The sequence below is a fragment of the Euphorbia lathyris genome, chromosome 7 (genome assembly GCF_963576675.1).
Source record: "Euphorbia lathyris chromosome 7, ddEupLath1.1, whole genome shotgun sequence".
In the NCBI taxonomy this organism is placed as follows: Eukaryota; Viridiplantae; Streptophyta; class Magnoliopsida; order Malpighiales; family Euphorbiaceae; genus Euphorbia; species Euphorbia lathyris.
Genome location: NC_088916.1, coordinates 10,177,483 through 10,188,276, shown reverse-complemented (window position 1 = coordinate 10,188,276; position 10,794 = coordinate 10,177,483). Strand labels below are relative to the sequence as shown.

The 10,794-nt window shown below is 32.9% G+C and overlaps 1 long non-coding RNA gene across 1 annotated transcript; it reads right to left on the bottom strand.

Annotated features, from left to right (window-relative positions):
• Positions 1 to 1,089: 1,089 nt before the first annotated feature.
• On the bottom strand, positions 1,090 to 4,891 carry LOC136234864 (uncharacterized). Its single transcript, XR_010691504.1, has 6 exons — positions 4,585 to 4,891; positions 4,432 to 4,504; positions 4,261 to 4,318; positions 3,422 to 3,665; positions 3,011 to 3,350; positions 1,090 to 1,556 (listed from the first exon to the last, which is right to left on the bottom strand). It is a non-coding gene; the product is annotated as an uncharacterized lncRNA (long non-coding RNA).
• Between the last annotated feature and the right edge of the window lie 5,903 nt (positions 4,892 to 10,794).

Sequence of the window (10,794 nt, the reverse complement as noted above, 5' to 3'; positions counted from 1 at the left end):
TAAAAATGTTATTAGTTGTAATCAGAATTTAACAGTATAATATATTTGGTTTTATAAATAAAGCATATCATATACTTCTATTGCAAACTTTTAAACCACATACTTCTATTTACAAATTCTTCAAACTATAAACATTTTTTCCATAATTTCCCTTGTTAGTATTTTCTGTAGTACTCTTTATTAATATATTCATTTGTTTATCTTAAAAATATTTTTATTTTAGATTGCCATAAAAGAAGGTTAAAAGGTGTTCCTATTTTTCTACTCTCTTTACTATTTTGTAGGTTAATTTTGTTAAAATTACATATTCTATAGTGTAAGTGTAAACAAACCTTGGGGAAAAAAAACTTACAATTTTATTCAAGGCATTACACCCAAATGGGTCCCCAAACTAAAGCTTCAAAGTAAATTAGGACCATAAACTATCAAAATCATCAATTGGATCTCTAAATTAAGCAAAAATCATCAATTAAGTCCTCATCATATCCTAAAATTAGAAGTTGTGACTATTTTATATAGACTAAAATAATCCCTGTGTTGGTTAAAAATGAGTTTGGAGAAGAGTGTCTGAAATTACTCAATTGAATGAATTTCAATTAGACCTCAATTGATAAATTTTTTTGTATAGAATAGGGACTTAATTGATGATTTTTTCTTAGTTCAGAGACCCAATTAATAATGTTGATAGTTTCACGTCTTAAATGACTTTAAAGCCTTAGTTTCTGGAGCCAAATGGATATTATACCTTGATTCAAATTAGCAACATTGTGTAACTCAGCACTTATAATATTGTAGTTATCTTCATTTTTCATTACAATTTGATTCAATTAGCAAATTGATATAATGCAATTTAACACTTATATCTGTTTATAACATTGTAGTTATCTTCATTTTTTTATTAGAGTAAATTTGAGAAGGTTATAAAACCTATTTAACCGATTATTTCAACATATTGACCTAAAAGAGAGCATACAAATTCACTTATTAAAATAAACTTCGTCTTCGTCATTTTTAATTCAATTTGGTTTAAAATATTGAAATTTGTACTTATAAAAGTTAATCGCTATTATATAAAAAAAAAAAGGGAATAGACACGTATTTAGTGTGTCCCGCATGTATCCCGTACGTCCATATCCCCAGAATATCCAACACTCAACACTCTACATAAACCTCTTAAAAACACCAACTTCTTAGAAGTGTCGGTGCATCATAAATAAATACATATATCTAGTTGTACCAATGACAAGTAATCAAAAGCATCATTACAACAGAATTGCAGCTGAATTTATTACTACTACAATCAGAATTGCTATGCTAACCAAAAGGTAAAAATGTTTCACACAAATGAATGCCGTGAGGTATGCTAATTGATCTCGAGAGATGCGATTGGGATGGTATCAGCTAATGTCCGCATAATTGCTGCTGGATATTTGCGACGGTATCAGCTAATGTCCGCCAAATTTCAGCTGGATATCCTTGAAAGATATCGTGGCAGATCTCCTACTTTTAGCCTTCTGCTGCCAAGGATGATCCTTCCAACCAATCATGTACATAACCTGCAAAAACGCAATAAATAAATAAATAATCACTTAACAAGATTCGATGAAATCGGATTTCAATTTTGTTTCCAGATATGCTCGAATTTGGAAAGGTAAGAATAAAAATAGGTAATAGTTAGTAACTAAAACATCACAATTTCATAATAGACTACAATTTGGCAATAGAATTATGACTATTGTATATTTAACATGGATTTGAAGCTGGTTTCAATTAGAGTAGATTGCAAAAAGATATGGTCTCAATTTTAATAACATCACAAGATTATACAAGATTATGCAGGGACAATCCTATCTTCTGCTGCAAACATTGAGTCATAAATTGGTTATCAAGGTCATGTGCATACTAATGGACTTGATATAGACATCACAAAGTACCTACCTGACAATTGGTTATGGGACCATTTTGACCAGTAACTCATTCTTTTTCTACATCAACTAACACTACATTATTATTATATTGTTTCTGACCGACCACATAAAAGTTCAATCAGGAGTGGAGACAAGGAGTCGCCCCCCTCCGGCCACCGGAACCATCATGACCACAAGTAGTTTCGGCCCCCTGTCTCCACGAAATTTGAGGTTGTGGTGGTTCCGACCCCCTGTTTCCAAAAAATAATCGTTGGGTATTGAATTAGCACTCCAAAATTGGCTTAAGTCCTGTTAGGCACTCTAAATCTAAAATTCTAATTTTTTTGGGTTTGTTGGACCATCTCTAAATTCAAAATTCTAATTTTTTTTTTACCTGTTAGACCCTCATCGAATTCAAATTTCTAATAAAAATTCATGTTTGAAGATACAGCTGTACATATATATGCAAGATTCATGTTGTCCACAACCTGGATAAAAATTCAACATGCTGTCTATATCAACATCAACTATAGCAGTCATATTTTGCAACTTCATTCCTGTGCTACTACTTAAGCAATGCCAACAGCTTTCTCAGCCTCGTTCTGACTTATTTTTGCATCCAACTTCTATAATTTTTGTTCACAACACAAGCACACAGATAGAGAAGAAAAGAGGCATACAACAAATAAGCAATGATCTTTTGCAATTGGAAATTGAAAATCACTTCTGCATATAACTAAAACATATTCATTTTCTAATAAATCATTTCTTTCTTCAGTCATATATGAATCAAGAGTACCAAATAAATGTCTTTCATCATCTGTCCAAGTTAACTCAAATAACAACACAAGTCTGATCTACTTAAAAACCACTTTTAGTCCTACAACTTCAAACCACAACCTTCAGCCTTGAAACATTAGTTTCATGACATGAAACTTTACCAATTTCTAACTTTAAAACGTGAAAAACCTCTCCTACCTCTCCTACGATATCTCTCCTCTCGAATCATAATTGATAAACATCATCCTTCTTCTACCCAGACTATTTACTATCTTTACTTTCTTTACCCTGTGTTTATGCAAGGAAAAGGCAACAGTTTATACCTTTCTAAAGGCCAATGGTTTCAAACTTGAAGGAATTGCCGAACTTTGAAGCAATGGCAGTACATCACTATCATCTAGCCTTGCTTGGTTTTTGTCCAACTTGAGAGCTGAAGAACATAACAAACTCGAAGCTGTTTTCAATGTTGGAAATCTGTCATCCCAAATGCACATCACAAAATCTGGGATTTTTCATCACTGATCATTGCAGAAAGTATTTACTCTGCTACAAGCCCTTTAACATATCTTGGCTCCTGCATCATCCAATTGCTTAGCCAATGGAGCACGCCCTTGATAAACTGATCATGGTCCTGTGTTTTTGTATTCGCCAAACAAGAAATTCCTGCAATGCATTCATATTTAATTACATCACAATTTAGATTACATTAGAAAATAAAATATCAAAACTCTTACTCTGGTGCTCTTCCAAAAGTGTCCCAGGCTACAGAATAAATAGTATCATTCATAGTACAATAGGCAAACGCCACTCGAAGCATTTTCATCCAAGCTCGCCCAAGTCGGTCCATACAGAAATATCTCCATTTATACTGCAATGTACTAATGAAAAACCTGAATCTTCATTCGCCTCTTGCTTTCCTTGTGCTGTTACCACTGTGTTCCAATCTTGTTTTAGAACATGGAGCAACAGCACAGTGACCTGAAGCATCCACTCAATTAAATCAGCATACAACCTCATATCATGATTTACTTTGCAGAAAGTTTCTGAAGTTGCAAATTTTGAATCAATTTTCTGATTTGGAACTATATGCAATCAAAATACTAAATCTTCATTTTCATTACAAAATACGAGAATCAATAGTACCCCTTTTCATTTCAAAAAAAGGTGCACAACCAAGGTCTTGTTCAGGTTCTAGGAAACATTTTCCATTTCTCTTTTCCCAGTTTTCGGTTATCGAAATTGAAAAGAAAAGAAGAATTTATATTTCGACCTTGAAATTGAAAAATGACGTTTTATTTTTATATGTTAATAAAATTATTACTACACAAATAAGAAAACAGGTAGGATAAGGAGTAAAAAAGCAAGTATAATCTTAATTGTTTCTTGTGGTAACCAACTTCAACTACCAAAATTGGGGATCTCATTCAAAGAACAATAATAAGAACTACTCCTGCTTCCTCTATTTCGAACAACAAATTGAATTTTTACGCTACTGACTAATCAAAATACTATGATTTTTCACACAAAAAAAAAAAATGCTAATTCATCATAAATAGAATCCTTAGTCCCTTACCTGTTTGACATGAGAGATTCGGAGCTTTCATTCTGCCAGTAAAAGACCCAACGAAGACCTGAAGCAAATCCCATTATTTAAGAACTTAAAAATTCTTACAATTGACAATAATTACTATAAACCTTCAGCTCAATTCAGAATCAAAATACAGAGTGCCAAAGAAAAACTTACAGGGATTCTTCAACTCCTCGTTAAGAAGGAAGAGAAGGGTCAAACAGCAAAACTTCATCACCCGGATCTATCACTGTTGAAATCGAAGAAGTAAAATAAAGTCACAAAAGAAATAAATAACAGCAGCAAACTTAATTAGGAAATGAAAATTACCGGCAAACACAGCGCAGCAAATGAGGCAGTGTGAGGGTAATTTGTATGGGTTCATGACTATAAATTGATGGTTTTGGTAGAGGAATCAGAATCAAAACGTGGTTGAGTTGCAGTATGTCTTTAGGAAGGGAACACCGATGACATTTACACCACCGATGCACGGCGGAGAAGGAGGAGGGGAGGGACATCAACAAATAGTAAATGGCAACTGTACTTTCTTTCGATACAAACGATTAGAACCAAATTGAGTCATTTTGTAGCTGTAATCGTTGCTATGGATTGCGTCAGATCTTGGTCTCAAATAAGAACACACGGACACATCACCTCCATGTGTCAAACTCAAATCCCTTTCATATATATATTACTCTAATTTCTAAAATCTATTTATTAATTAAACTAAGGGTAAATTACACACATGGTCACTGAACTTTACCCATTTTAATATTTTGGAAACTCAATTTCAATTCTTAACTGTATGGCCATTGAAATTTACACTTATTAACAACAATGGCCACTCAACGCCTCAAAACGACCGTTGACGGGCCTCAAATTAAAAAAATCTAAGAGTTAATGATATTCTAAGGTTTTTTAATTCTTGAAATTTTTCGTTTTGAGGTCATTTAGGTATTGTTTGGTTAGGAGATGGTGTAAATTTTTAAAGAAAGAAGCTCCAAAAAAATTTGGTTTTGAAAAATAAAAAATATGGTTTCATGGTAAATGTTGTTCTGAACAATTTTAATTCCTGAATATTTTCATTTTGAGGTCATTAATGGTCATTTTGAAGAGTTAATTAAATTTGAGTGACCAATTATACAGTTAAGAATTGAAGTACAGTGACCACAATGTTAAAATGGGTTCAGTGGACATGGGTATAATTTACCCATTAAACTAACTACGCTTTCAATAGAAACTCCGCAATGTCTATTTGTTTCCATTTTTCGAAATTACTTTTAAAGTTTAGGTAAAAATTCAAAACAACTAACAACAAGAGCAATTTGATTCAGCAACAATACTAATCAACTAATATTTACTAGCTAACAGCAACAATATTAATCAACTAATATTTACTAGCTAACAGCAACAGCAAATAAGCAACAATATTAATCAACTAATATTACTAGCTAACAGCAACAATAAACAATAAACAGCGAGATCATAGTTTATTTTCTCTTTATTAATATTTTTTTATAGTACTGTTTATTAATATTTCCATTTGCTAATCTTAAACTAGAAACTATTTTCTCTTTATTAATACTTTTTTATAGTACCCTTTATTAATATTTCCATTTGCTAATCTTAGACTAGATTTTTATTTTGATTGCTGTAAAAAGAAGGTTAAAGGTGTTCCTATTTTTCTTCTATCTTTACTATTTTGTAGGTTAGTTTGTAAAGAAGAAAACTTGCAATTTGATTCAAATTAGCAATATTGTGTAATTCAGCACTTATAATATTGTAGTTATCTTCATTTTCCGTTACAATTACAATTTGATTCAATTAGTAATATCATGTAATTTAAAAGGTATCTATTTATAATATTGTAGTTATCTTCAATGAAAAAGGTTATGAAGCTTATTTAATCTATTATTTCAACATATTTACCTATTAAGAATTAAGAATGGAGCAGACGAGTTCACTTTTTAAAATAAGATCCATCTTCATTATTTTCAATTTAATTTGTTTTAAAATGCTGAAATTTGTATTTTTAGAAGTTAATTATTATATATATATATATATAAAAAGCGGAATAAACACTTATTTGGTGTGTCCCGTATGTATCCCGCGTGTCCATGTCCCTAGAGTATCCAACACTCGTACGTCAATCTCTAAACTCGTACATCAACCTCTTAGAAGCGTTGGTGCATCATAGATATATATATATATATATATATATATAGACGTGGCAATGACAAGTAATCAAAAGCATCTATTGGTTGTCCTAGATTCAACATTATTGCAGAATGGCTATACAATAAGACACACAAAGTAAACATTGACCCAGTTTGGCAAATAACTGTTAGTTGATTACCTTTTTGATCAGTCAATTTGATTAGCTGATTGTTTAAAGCTGTTTGGTAAAACTTAACTGATTGCTAACAGTGGTTAGCTAATTTCATAACAGACTACGATTTGGCAATCGAATTATGAGTCTTGTATATTTAACATGGATTACAAGCTGGTTTCAATCAGAGTAGATTGCAAAAGATATGGTCTCAATTTTAATATCAATTTTAAAATCCTAAAGTGGAGATTCATAGCATCCTAAGGCTTAGATTTAATCCGCCTAGATCTAACGGTGAATGACCAAAGTCGTCAAGGTCTACGTAAATACTATTGTACTTGAAATAGAGTTACGGGACCATTTTGACCCGTAACTCATTCTTTTTCTACATCAACTACACTATATTATTATTATTATTATATTGTTTCTGACCGACCACATAAAAGTTGAATTATTCCTATGCTATTTTTGCAAACATTCTGCAATATTTTTGCATCCAACACAAAAGCACACAGATAGAGAGAGAAAAAAAAAAGACAAGTAGAACATATTCATTTTCTAAAAACCATTTCTTGCTTCACTCATATACGAATCAAAACTACCAATTAAATGTATTTCGTCATCTTTCGATATTAACTCAAATACCAAAATAAGTCAAATACCAAAATAAACATCATAATATAAACACCATCCTTTTCATACCCGGACTGTTTCCTTTCTTTACCCTGTATTTATACAACAAAAAAGCAACAGTTTATACCTTTTTAAACTCCAATGTCGAAAGACATTGGCTGCTCTTCTGTTTTCTAAGGTCAACTCAGCGAGAGACTCCATATGGTATTCATGGATCAGACTGTAATCATTCAAATAAAAGCATTCGCAACAAATTAATTACACATTTAATTAGATATTAGCTACATAATTAGATAGTACAATGTAGTTATGCTATGTATACCTGTTCTGCAAACCATCTTGGTGATTCTATTTCCATTGAGGCATCTCAATGTTAATATATACTTTTAGGAGATTACTAAATCAAGTAAAGGAGTTGCAAAATAGACCAATTTTTTTATTAATTGATTAAGTAAATCTGAAAAACTATATGCCATTGTATAAGAAATTAAGGCTTGAAAAGAAAGGAAAAACATGAGGAGAAAAAATTAATTAGGAGGGAGAATTGAATTGAATAAGGTACCTGACAGATGACAAATTACACAACCGCGCACAGCCTAATAAACATTGAATTTGCTAAACCGATATGAGAATGGTAAAGACTATTTTAGCATTCCCTCTCGCGCTTCATCTGGAATTTCTTTGCATTCTGGCTTCCTCTTTAAAGACCAGTCTTGAACCCTTTGACTTCAACTTCAGTAGGGGTATTCTTTCATCTTACTCATATTTGTTCTTATCATCTTCTGCTTTTTCTTTCATCATTTCCTCCTCTGCTATTGATGCGGCTTCAAGCTGGAGGCTGCTTGTTTAAGATATTCTTCCTTCAATTTGGGCCTGCACATTCCAAGTTAGAAAGTTTAACATAAATCATAATGAACATTAAAGTAGTATTAGGATATTCATTTAAGATGTTTCAAAAGAAAAATAGCTCAATTTAGTTTTTAACCTTTTCTGCTTTATTGCAGTTCAACTTTCTTCTGTTTTTGTCTTTAGCAACAAGCTTTTTTGGGCATTCCATGATTGAACTTCCTGCAAGTTCTTTTGTTCTCTATCTAATTGCAGTGTATCATTAAGAGATATTTCAATAAAAACAAAAGCTTTCACAGCAAGCTTCGCAGAAGAGCATTAGTTTCACCCATTGTCCACAGATGCTCTATGAGCTCAAGAGCTATATGCAATCCAGAGCACGAGAGTAAACAAACAAACAAAAATGATAGACATAACAAAAATGATCCTAACACAACTTCGAGTGTATTTCTCTTCGCCATACTGAAAACCCAATTCTCGTGGTACAATGGTCCCAGTCCACATGGAACACAAACCTCTAGTAGATTAATAAAACATTAGCCAAGTTGGTGAGCATACATCGAAGTCTAAAGTAACTAGAACACTTTTTAATGTCTCACAAGAATCCCAACTCTGCATTGTCATTTTTTGATACACTAACCATAAACTGATCTAATTCTATAGGTTACTTGTTCCTACCTCTAAATGAAAGAATTAGCAATGCTTTTAATCTGAGTGATTAATGAATGCAATGACCAGAAATATGCTTAGAACCAATGAACATATCCGATAAATCAATTACTTCCCTTAAGGAAACCATATTTAAAACCGGGTAGCAAATGAATAGTTCAAAAAAATAACAGTTAGAATTTCGAAAACAAAACTATTTACTATAACAAAATTTCGAGAGGATGCAATTTCACTCATAATAAATTCCATAAATATAAGAAGAGTATTCACATTTTAGTCACATCTGTCTCCAAAAAGACTTGTAAAAGACAAAAAAATATCCTACCCCATCAACCTCTCCTACAATATCTCAACTCTGACTTTCCAATCATAATTGATAAACATCATCCTTCTTCTACCCAGCCTATTTACTTTCTTTACCCTGTATTTATGCAACGAAAAACTTGCTCTTCTGTGTTGCACCTCAGTTTCGAACTTGAAGGACTTGCCAAACTTTCAAGCAATGGCAGTACATCAGCATTATCATCTAAACAGTACCTAGCATTGCTTGGTTTTTGTCCAACAGTGCACGAAAAGATCTCGGGAGCTGAAGAACATGACAAACTTTAAGCTGAATTCCATATGCTTTCAAACATGTCTTCATCGGATCTGCTACAAGCCTTTGCTGCATATTCATTGGTTATGTTAGACCTAAGGACTGATAGTGATAGCAAAACGAAAAACCGTAGACAATACCAAATGTCACCGGGCCAGGAGGATTAGATCAGTCTAGGGACCATTGTGGCGCTTACTTGTCTTCCCTGGAGTAAGCCAGCCAGGAGGATTAGATCACTTTATTTGGATATGCTGCTGAACTCACAGAGCTTGCCATGGTTAGAGAAGATAATAAGAGCAACTTCAGCATCACAAAGCACAGAAAGCTCATAAGCTTCTCCTGCCGTCTTGTTCATCTGGAGCACTGAATTAGGAGACATAGAGAAAGAGGAAAAACTTAAGCGAATCTGTTGAAGATACTGAGTGAGTGAGCTTGGGTATGAAAGTTCAACTTCATCTGGCTTGGATGATAGATAGGAACTTTCTCTTGATTCTTTCAAGCACAAATCTGTTTGTTTAGAATCAGAATATCATATTTTAATCTTCCCCATACTGTTGAAGAAGAAAGATGATTTTGTATAGGTTCATGACTATCAGGTGGTCCTTCATAGACGAGATCGGATGCTGGTCGAATCTTGTTCCGAACAACGCCCTCAAAGCACCACAAACCACTGGTCGAGTATGTAACCCTAATCGGAATCAACAGCAGCGATGACATTTCCACCGATGCACGGTTGAGTAAATAACCCCAATCGCAATCGCAATCCATATTGAGATAACAATGCCTTTACGACCTAACGGCGGAGAAGAGCCGCCCCTCAAAACCCCAAATTCATCTTATGCTTATGTAGTAGGTGTATCAGATCTTGAATTGGTAAGTTGGTGGGAGTATAGATAAGAACAGTCACACGTCGGCTTCATCTGTCAAATTTATAAATTTTTTGTTTTCTTTTTTATTTCTTTTATTTATGGGATAAACTACTAAAACAGACTTGAGGTTTTTGAGAATTATCCATTTAAACTCCATATACAAAATAAAACCAATATTGGTTTAACGGACACATCATTTGTACTACTCTGTTAAGTTCTTTCAATTATATGTAGATAGAGAAATTAGAACGTAACATAGTAATATGAATTCCGTGTCACATTTTGTTATCGAGATCTAAATTAATATTTTTTTTCACTGTTCGAAACGAAGTTCGCCTGGACCGTCTATGCGTTCGAAATCGAGAATCCGCCACGATTTTTTGTAATTAGTCCCTCTAAACGTTTTATTGATTCTTAGGTGATTTTCAATCATTTGGGCTTCGCCTAGGCCGTCTCAGAACCGTCTAGACCGCCTAAGTACTGCCTAAATGACAATGAACAAAAGTATTTTTTTTGGTAGGAAAGGAAAGAAAAAAAAAACAAACAAAAGCATTTTTAATTGTGAATTTATTTTCTTTTTCTTTATTATAATTCACATT